Source organism: Ursus americanus, chromosome 16 (genome assembly GCF_024610735.1).
Source record: "Ursus americanus isolate L20-20 chromosome 16, mUrsAme1.1.p, whole genome shotgun sequence".
Classification (NCBI taxonomy): domain Eukaryota; kingdom Metazoa; phylum Chordata; class Mammalia; order Carnivora; family Ursidae; genus Ursus; species Ursus americanus.
Genome location: NC_142142.1, coordinates 41,610,339 through 41,620,133, shown reverse-complemented (window position 1 = coordinate 41,620,133; position 9,795 = coordinate 41,610,339).

Genomic DNA, 9,795 nt, shown 5'->3' with positions numbered 1-9,795 from the left:
CAACCCTGTGACTCATTTTTAACAGGTAAATAATTTTATTTCCTAATTATGAAACTAATACTCATTTAAAAATAGAACATAAAGTTACACATAAGCTGTATATTCACTTAAATATCTTACATTTTTGAGGGACATTTTCCCACATGTGGTATTCTATCATAAGGGTTTTCTAATAGTATTAAGATATTTTTTGGAGAAAAAAAAAGATTCTATCCAAAGGACAAAGTGAAATAGGAAAACTACAGCTGCCAAAAACATAGCCGTATGTGTAGTTAGGAGAAAAAGTAAAGTTGTGGATGGAAATTAGCTGTTAAGCTTTCATCAAGCTCTACAACAGAAATGTAGAAATGGGGACCCAAAGTTCAATTTCCAAAAGGAAACTTGCCCTAAGCTCTCATAGAAATGCAAACAATTACATTTTATCAACCTAAAACTCCCAGGAGAATTAATAAATGTATCTCCCTACTCCCAGGTCTAACTTTTGTTGCTCTGTTAATATGTAAATATTGCAGAGCTGCTTTTTTCTGTCCTAAAGTTGTTTTCTTGACCTTCCTCCTCTACCTAATAAATGTAGCATTAGGATGCTATTATTTGGGTTAGGCAAATAAAATATTTCTCTTTCATTAACCAAGGTAGTCTTTGTAGTGGCTTTCAACTTTGCATAACAGAAACAAGGGAAACTTTAAAAAAAATACTGAAGCCATAGACTCACCCCTCAGAGATTCTGGTTTTTGTGTATTTTTTTTTTAAATTTTTTTCCCTTCAGGTTTTTATTTAAATTCCAGTTGGTTAACACACAGTATAATATTAGTTTCAGGTGTAGAATTCAATGATTCATCACTCACATACAACACCCGGTGCCCTTCTTAATCCCCATCACCCATCTAGCCCATTCCCTGCCCACCTCCCCTACAGTAACTCTCAGTGTGTTCTCTATAATTAAGAGCCTGTTTTCTGAGATTCTGTTTTAAGTATTAATGGTGGGAGATTGAGGGAAGGTCCCTGGACTGGCAGCATCAGCATTACCTGGGAACTTGTTAGAAATATAAAATTTCAAACTCCATTTTGGACCCAGTGAATCAAATTCTGGGAGCGGGACCAGTCATCAGTGTTTACCAAGCCTTTCTAGTGATTCAGGTGCCTGTTAAAGTTTAAAAGCCATGACCCTACACCGTGGAATCATGTAGATATGAAAAAAAGGGGGGGTCAAAGTATTCATTCAACTTCATAGATCATTAAAAACCAGGGCCCTTACTTTGCACCAAGTAAGGGCCCTTACTTTGCACCAAGCGCTGTACTAATAGTTTTGCATGATTTTACACTGATCATTTCAAAGACCCAGTGAGGAGGCCCTGTTATTATTTCTCTTATTTCAGTGAGAAATCAGACATAGGGGTACACTTGTTTGCCAAATTACACACAACAGGTAGGTTTAAATTCAAGCAGTCTCATTCCAAAAACTCAGGCTCTTAGCATGATGATAACACAATGACTCTCAATGTATGCCTCTGTTCAGCCCTCCATGTTGGTAGAAGGTACCGACCTGCAAACTATCCAAATGTAAATTGTGGCTTAAATCTAGAACCCTTTGTAAAAAAAAGCCATTGTCAGGAAATTGCAGGGGGCTTCCTAGCTAGGGCCTTCTTGCTCTTTTGAGGGTCAGTGTAACAGGGAAGTCAAGGTATATTTGTGAAGGGGAAAAATATCCCAAGAGTCTGATGCAATGATCGATCATGCTCAGCTTTGTCTGGATCAGAAGCACAGTTTCTGGAACTGAAGACTTGCATTTTAGTCCTACGTCTCTTCATGTTCTCAAATGGACTTGTCTGGGATTCTGGACTTGAACGTGGAACTGAAGCAATGATGTCCTAAACAGCTCCTCAGAGGTCTAGATAGTCCTGCTTTCTCTGCAGCCATACTGTTATAAGGCATCACTGTGAAGAACATCACTGTGAAGAAGAGAGATGCAAGCAATTAGTAAAAAAGTTTGGGTTCTTTAAAGGAAGACAAATTCTCCATAAAATAATTGCAGATGATGAGATGGGACTCTTTCCATCTACTTTCTGGCAAGACACAGGACACTGGGGAAACCACTCTGCATCTTTGGGTCTCACTATCAGTTCTGCCCTGATATTAGTATCTTTATAACTGGACTTGACAAGTCTCTTTTCTTCCCCCAATTTTCTGAACCACACTGCAGTAGGACATTTTTGTCCTTGTTTCTATAGTTTTCTTCCCAAGGAAGATCCCTGAGTGGGCTTTCCTCTCTTAGCATCATTTCTTCCTTCTCCGTGACCTTAGAGCCCATTCTTCTCCCCGCTCACTCAAGAGGCTCATCTCTTGTGCCTCATTAGTTGCTTCTGGCCCCTACTCGCCCACGTCCTGCTGTGCTCTTGATTATTTTGACCTGGTTCACCTGAAGCTTTCAATGAGCCAGTGGTTTTCTTACTCATGGGATACTTTGCGCTCAACCCAGAGAATTGCTTTTCGACAATTCATTCGCAAACAAACCCTTAAAGGTAAACTTAAAAAAATAGTCTAGATATGGTAAGTCCAGAATGTAAAAGGAAGTGGCCAGGATCATTTAATGCCAAGTAGGAAAAAAAAAAAGGATTCATACACATGTTCATCCAAAAGTAATTAGAAGACTTTGTTCTCTCCTCTTCTGCTTGGCTGTCAAGAATCTGCACCTTGAGTATTGATTACCTTGATTTGAAATCTGAGTTGGGGTTTATCAAAGCACAGAGTTCCAACCACTATCAGCCTTTTTATTGTGTCTCAGGGCCATGCAAGATCACTGCAAAGAATAAGGGGAAACATCACTAGCCTAATACCTATACTAAATCCTTACACTAAGTAATATGGTCAAGGAAGACACCTTGATGATTTCTACACAAGATAAAAAGGAATTAAACAAAACTATGCCTAGCAAATTTTGCAACACCATCCTGTTACAGAACTTCCTCAGCTTACGGTGAGGTTGCATCCCATAAACCCATCACAACTGAAAGTATCGTAAGTCAGAAATGCATTTAATACACCCAACCTACCAAAGATCGTAGCTTAGCCTACCTTAAACATGCTCAGAACACTTCTATTAGCCTAAAGTTGGACAAAATCACTTCACACAAAGCCTTTTTATACTAAAGTGTTGACTATCTCATGTAATTTATTGAATACTGAATCAAAAGCAAAAACCACAATGGCTTATGGGTGCTGAAGGGTTGTAGGTATATCGGTTGTTTACCTTTGTGACCAGGTGGCTGCTGCTGCAAACGTCACCAGAGACCATCACTAGCCCAGCGAAAGATGGAAACTCAGAGTTCAGAGTATGGGTTCTACTGAATGCTATTGCTTTTGCACCATCGTAAGGATGACAAATGCTAAGCTGGTACAGTGTGCATTTGTAAGTCAAGGCTTAGTAGAACCATCCGTAGGAACTCCTGATCCCTGAATAGATGCAAAGCTGTAGAGATGTGATTCTGGCCAAGTGGTGAACTGCTTGCTTGTGTATGTAACAAATCAAAAGGCTTTCTTCTCCTGAAAAGGTAAAACATCTCTGTAGTTTTGCCACATGGAGTACTTGTATATCTCAATTATCCACATGATAAGATTTGTCATTGTTTGAGACATCTCCCAGAGTAGGGAGTGAAGGGAGTCAGAGATAGGACGGTCACATCCCTTGTATCTCAAGGAGCTGCAGACTTGCATCAGAAAGGAAAAATCAGGGGGACTAAATGGGGAGGTAGTAAAAACCTCCTTCTCCTTTAAACATCTCAGCTTCAATCCAATTCAATCCATGTGCTTAAAACAAAATCCACCCGGAGTGGTCCTCTCTGCTTATCTATGATAGCAGAAAGAGAAAGCAAAAACTAGGAACACAAAATGTGTCAGGTGCTGGAGGAAGAAAACTCTGTCTTCTAAAATGAGTGACTGAATTAAAGACAGAATGTGGTTTGGGTATTTTTTTTTTAACCCCTGTTAGCTTTTGAGGCAGACTGCCTTTTCTTTTTCTGTCTCTGTCTCTCTGATTTTGCCCTTTTTGGCCTTGGCATTCCTCAATTATTCTTCCAGCATCCAGCCCTTGGCCTTAACTTTTCTGCTGCCTCCCAACCAACTAACCTTTGACAGTACCTACCACCTGTGTTTTCCTGGTAGTCCAGACTTCTAGTCGACCCACTAATTTCTGGCCCCATCTTTCCCGAGCCAGGGTCAACAGCTCAAATATGGGAATGAATGAGTGCTGCTTATACCGAATCTGACTAGTAATACTTTCTTTTGTTCTGCAGCTAGAATCCATTATGTGGGATGAAAGGATCTATAGAGTAGCCACTATTTACTCTGCTGCCTAATGCAATCAAGGGATTTTGTTTTAAAAAAAAAAAACAATGGGGTACTTGTGTGGCTGTTGGTTAAGCCTCGGACTCTTGACTTTGGCTGAGGTCATGATCTCAGGTCATGCTCTCAGGGTGGTGGGATCAAGCCCCATGTCAGGCTCCATGCTTAGTTTAAGATTCTCTCCTTCTGCCCTTCTTCCTCCCCTGTGCGCTCCTGCTCACTCTCTGTCTCCCTCTCTCAAATAAATCTAAAAAAAAAAAAACCCAAAACAACGAAAAACAAACAACAACAACAACAACAAAAACCCAGCAGATTTATTTGGGTTAAAAACTGAGATACTAAAAGGAAGAACTCTGCAGAAAGAGAAGAAGACATGAACTTTGGCACTAAAGAAATAACAGGACTGATCTTTCACTGGGACAAGCAATGCTGTACTTTCTCCTTCTGACTCTCATGCTATGTTTTGGATCGCTCATTTTCCTCCTGCCCATTTTTCATGTGTAGCCAGGGAGACTCTGCCACAGGGAAAAGTGTGATCTTCCTCACTCTTTGTTTGGAATAAAGGCACGGTCTGGGACAGGAGGGACGCTTAAATCTAGGCTTTAAGCAAAGAAACAAAAGTTGTCTGGTATGGCATGAGGCCCAGCCTAGATCACATCTAAAGATCACACGGGATGGGGGCCAAAGCCCTACATAAAAATTAAGAAGTGGAAGTTCAAGAACATTCATTTGCTGGGAATATTCTTGTGTGTGATCAGTTCACCACAGGGACCCAAGACAATAGTGGATAACCAGTGGAATTTCGGGAGCTTCATCATCCTGGCCTGGATGTCGTCTGTCCTGGCTAGTCTCAAGTAAGCGAAAGTGTTGTTGCAGCAAAAACAATCTCTTCCAACAGCAGAGGGTTTGCTTCTAGTTTAGACTTCGTCATTTACTGAACAAGTGACTTTGAGCAAATCAGTTGGTGTTTCCAGTCTAAGTTTGATGGTCACCAAAAGTCCTCTTGTAATTGTTGTTCAAGTGAGACTGGATAGGTAAAAATGTTTGGGAAAACTAAAATACTCTAAAACTCTTAGGATTGTGACTTTTATTTGACTACAGCGTGTCTTTCCTAGAAGGTGATAAATCTCCTCCAGGGGGGTATTTACTTTGTACTTGTTTGCATCCTACACCAGAGGGGCCCAGCACAGGGCTATGACTTAATAAACATTTGATAATTATTTGCAAATGGATTGCCCAATAAATTCCATGACCTTAAGCCTAATTTTGCTATGGCTTTTGCTAAAAGAGAATATTCGCGATTTGGAGTTTTTACTTGTGGAGCAAAAATTTCAAGCCGTTATTTAACAAGATGACCAGGTCGATGGCAGAGTCTCTGCTATCAGCTTCATCTCCCTTCCAAACTAAAAATGACACCCTCCCTTCTTTTCCTGAACAAAGTTTTATGCAGCCTATAAAACAACTCTGGGGGGTATGGTTATAACGAGACAGCCACCTCCCTGGGGCTTCACGGGCATTGGTTTCGCGCTCAGACTTCACGCAGGGGTGTGATTACATCTCCATAACCACCCCCGCTTCTCTACTCAGACCCCATCCCAGTAGTCCAGACATCTTTCTGCTTACCTCATTTAAATTGAATGATAATTTTAAAAAGACTTGCAAAATTGCAAGTTAATTGTGTCTTCTATTTGGTGAATGCAAATGTTTCAGGCTCTCTAATCCTGGTCTCTCTGGCATTTTAGATCAGATGTGCTGTCCTTATTTCTACCCCCAAGGTATCGGGCTCAGTGACCAGAAACCCTGCTGGAGATCCCAGCACCAAACAAAGGATGCAACTCAATTAGCTCCACTCTTTACAGTTTTACAGCCTGAATGGAGAACTGCTGGCAAATCCCAGGAGTCCCTCCCAGGGAATCCGGATATGCACAATGATGCGGGAAGCCTGAGATTTACGGGGTCACTTTTTGATTACTGTTTAGTATGGGGTGCAAATCGCTTTGAGGGAATGGAACCCTGGAGAACACTTACTGTGAGTGGGATGATCAGAACCCCATGATGGTGGCGACTACGCGATCCATGGAGGTTACCGCAAGGACACTGCTCATCCCGCATGGAAATGTGTCTAGAGCCCGATGAAGGAGGGCCTCCCTCTTTCGTGATTTCCAGTATTGCCAAAGCCGAAGTAAATACACAAGTATTTGAAGCACTTCCTAGTTTTCTTTAGAAATCCATGTCATTCAGGATATATTTAGGATACTTTCCAGCTAGTCTCCGAGCACTTCCTGTAGCGTTACAGAGTGCTCAGTACTGAGCTAAGCACTGTGTGGATAAGTATAAATCAGGTAGTCAGTGACTTACACATCTGAGAAAAACCAAAAGGGAAACAACGAATGAAGACAGAAAAAAGTATGACTGTGAAAATTAACAGCCCCCTTCTCTCCAATAAATGATAGGTTTCATGAGACTAGGGAGTAGGAACATTATTTTTTTATTTAATGTACTGCTTCTCTCCCCCCCCCCCCCCCGTGTGTAGCGCAGCACTTAACATGCAATAGACATTCAGTAACTGTTAAATGACCATACGATTGAATGGTAAGTAGTGCAGGGCTGACTGTAAACACTCAAGGAGACATGTGTTCAAGAGAAGTATTGGCAGCTAAAGGAGAATAGGATGTCCAGGAGTTTATGGTAGAGATCTGGCAGAACATCACAATGGTGCTTTATTTCTTTTTTTTAACAGCTTTCCTGAAATGCAATCCACGTATCCTACAATTTACCTGTTTAAATTGTACACTGCGATGTGTTTTAGCGTATTCTCAGGGTTGTGCACCTGTAATCTAATTTCAGAACATTTTCATCCCTCTTAAAAGACAGTCTCCATTAGCAGTCACTGTCCATTCTTCTCACCCCAACCCGGGCTATAGATAATCACTAATCTACTTTCTGTCTCTATAGATTTGACCATTCTGGACAGATTGTCTAAATGGAATCACATAATAAATGGTCTTTTGTGACTGGCTTCTTTTACTTAACATCCATGTTGTAGCATATAACAGTACCCCATTCTATTTTTATAATATTCTATCATACGCATTCATCACATTTTATTTAACCATTCATCAATTGATAGACATTTGGATTATTTCCACTTTGTTATTATTATGACTAATGCTGCTGTGAAAATTTTGCACCAGTTTTCATTGCAGATATATATCTCCATTTCTCTTGGGTGTATACGTAGGGATGGAATGACTGGGTAACAGGGTAACTGTGTTTAACATTTTAAGGCATTACAGAAGTCTTTTCTAAAGTGACTCCACAGTTGTATAATTCCCTCACATTTGGACATTCCAGTTTCTCTGCATTCTTGTGAACTCTTTTTCAGTTGGAGGATAGTTGACATACATGGTCAGTCTTTTTTATTAGAGCCATCCTAGTGAGTATAAAATGTTATTTCATGATTTCGATTTACATTTCCTTAATGCCTAATGATGTTGAGCATTGTTTCGGATGTTTATTGTCCATTTTTAAAAATTTCTTGGAGAAATCTATTCAAGCCTTTTCTATATTTTTTGCATGAGCCATTTGTTCTTTTCTTGATGAGTTATAAGAGTTCTTTACACATTCTGGGTGCACATCTCTTATCAGATGCGTAATTTTCAAATATTTTCTTTTAATCTTTGGGTGTCTACTCACTTTCTTGATGGTATTCTTTTTAGTATAATAATGTTTAATTCTAGGGCGCCACAGCGGTTAAGCATCTGCCTTCGGCTCAGGGTGGGATCCCGGCGTTGTGGGATCGAGCCCCACATCAGGTTCCTCCGCTATGAGCCTGCTTCTTCCTCTCCCCCTCCCCCTGCTTGTGTTCCCTCTCTCGCTGGCTGTCTCTATCTCTGTCAAATAAATAAATAAAATCTTAAAAATAATAATAATAATAATGTTTAATTCTGACATAGTACAATTGATTGATTGCTTGATTTGCTGTGCTTGTAGTTAAGCTGTATGTAAGAAAGCAAGCTTTCTTAGTTTCGTGACTAACTAACTTCGCTTCCTTCATGAAGTGAGAATCCTCCAACTTGTTTCTTCTTTTTCAGATTGTTTTGGTCATTCTGATTTCTTTGCGCTTCCATATGGATTTTAAGAGTGCCTCATCAATTTCTACAAAAAAAGCCCAGCTGGGACTCTGGTAGGTATTGTGTTGAATATGTAAATCAATTTGAGTAGTAATGACATCCTGATGGTATGAAGTCTTTGATCAATGACCACAGGATAGCTTTCCATTTGTTTATATCTTCTTTTAATGGTTGTTTTTAAATGTTTTGTAGCTTTCAGGGTATAAGTCTCACACTTTTGTTAAATTTATACCCAAGTATTTTGCTGTTTTTGATGGTATTTCAAATACAGTTTTTTTCCAAATTTTATTTTCAGAATGTTCATTTCACTGCCGACATAGAGAAATACAATTAATCTTTGCATGTTGATCTTATATTATCTACAGTATTCCTGAACCCCTTCATTAGTTCTAATAGCTTTTATGGTTCATTCCTTCACATATTCTGTTTATCATTATGTTCCTTAAAGCTTCTACTTGAGTGTGGCTCCTCTCATTCCTGCCCACATTCCATTTGTCAAAGCCTATCACCTAGATAAGCGTAAAGTGTTTTAAGCATGTATCCCATTTTGTAACCCAGAATATTGAAACTATGAGTACTCAGAGGTCAATATTTAGTGACAGCAATAAGACAGTCTTATGTGGAACTTACTTTTCTCCGTTTCTTTCCTTTTCTTATAAATGCATGGCAGTGACTAGTTTCATCCAGCACAGCTTTTGAGTAATTAGTACAAATGTCAGCCCAGGGAAAATGCAGATGTTTTAGTACTAACCTCTTGAAGGGTCTCAGAGACTCCTTCCTGTGTCTACGGACGACAAGTGGGAAACCACTGCAATATACCATTGAGAGATGTTAAAAGAGAGAGAGGAGATTCTCCAACATGAGCAAACGTGAGAAAGTATGTATGGACACAAACAACAGGTACTTATCAGACTTTAAGGAAGATGACTCTGCTGGAGAGAAGATTGGCTATTTAAAATGAGGCAGATAAAATAGTTGAAGGATATCAGTGTAGTACAGCAGAAAATGGAGAGCATTGGGAGTTTGGCAATCATACTTAGGCTCTACTTGGTGATTTTAGTGTTGTTTTCTTTTGCTGGATTTGTTTTGGTTTCTGACTGCTGAGTCAAGTGTAATTAAATGGCCTAGGAGCCACTTTATCATTTATTAACCCAGTTTGAAGGTCCTTATACAATGTGTGGAGGAGTTGCCATAGATATTACGTATTATATAGTATGTTTCATATTACATCAAGAAGCACCAGTTTTACGCATGGGTGCAAGGAGTTAAGGCAAACAGTAAAGGCAGACTTAACCATGAAACTAATGAGATATGTTTATCAAGA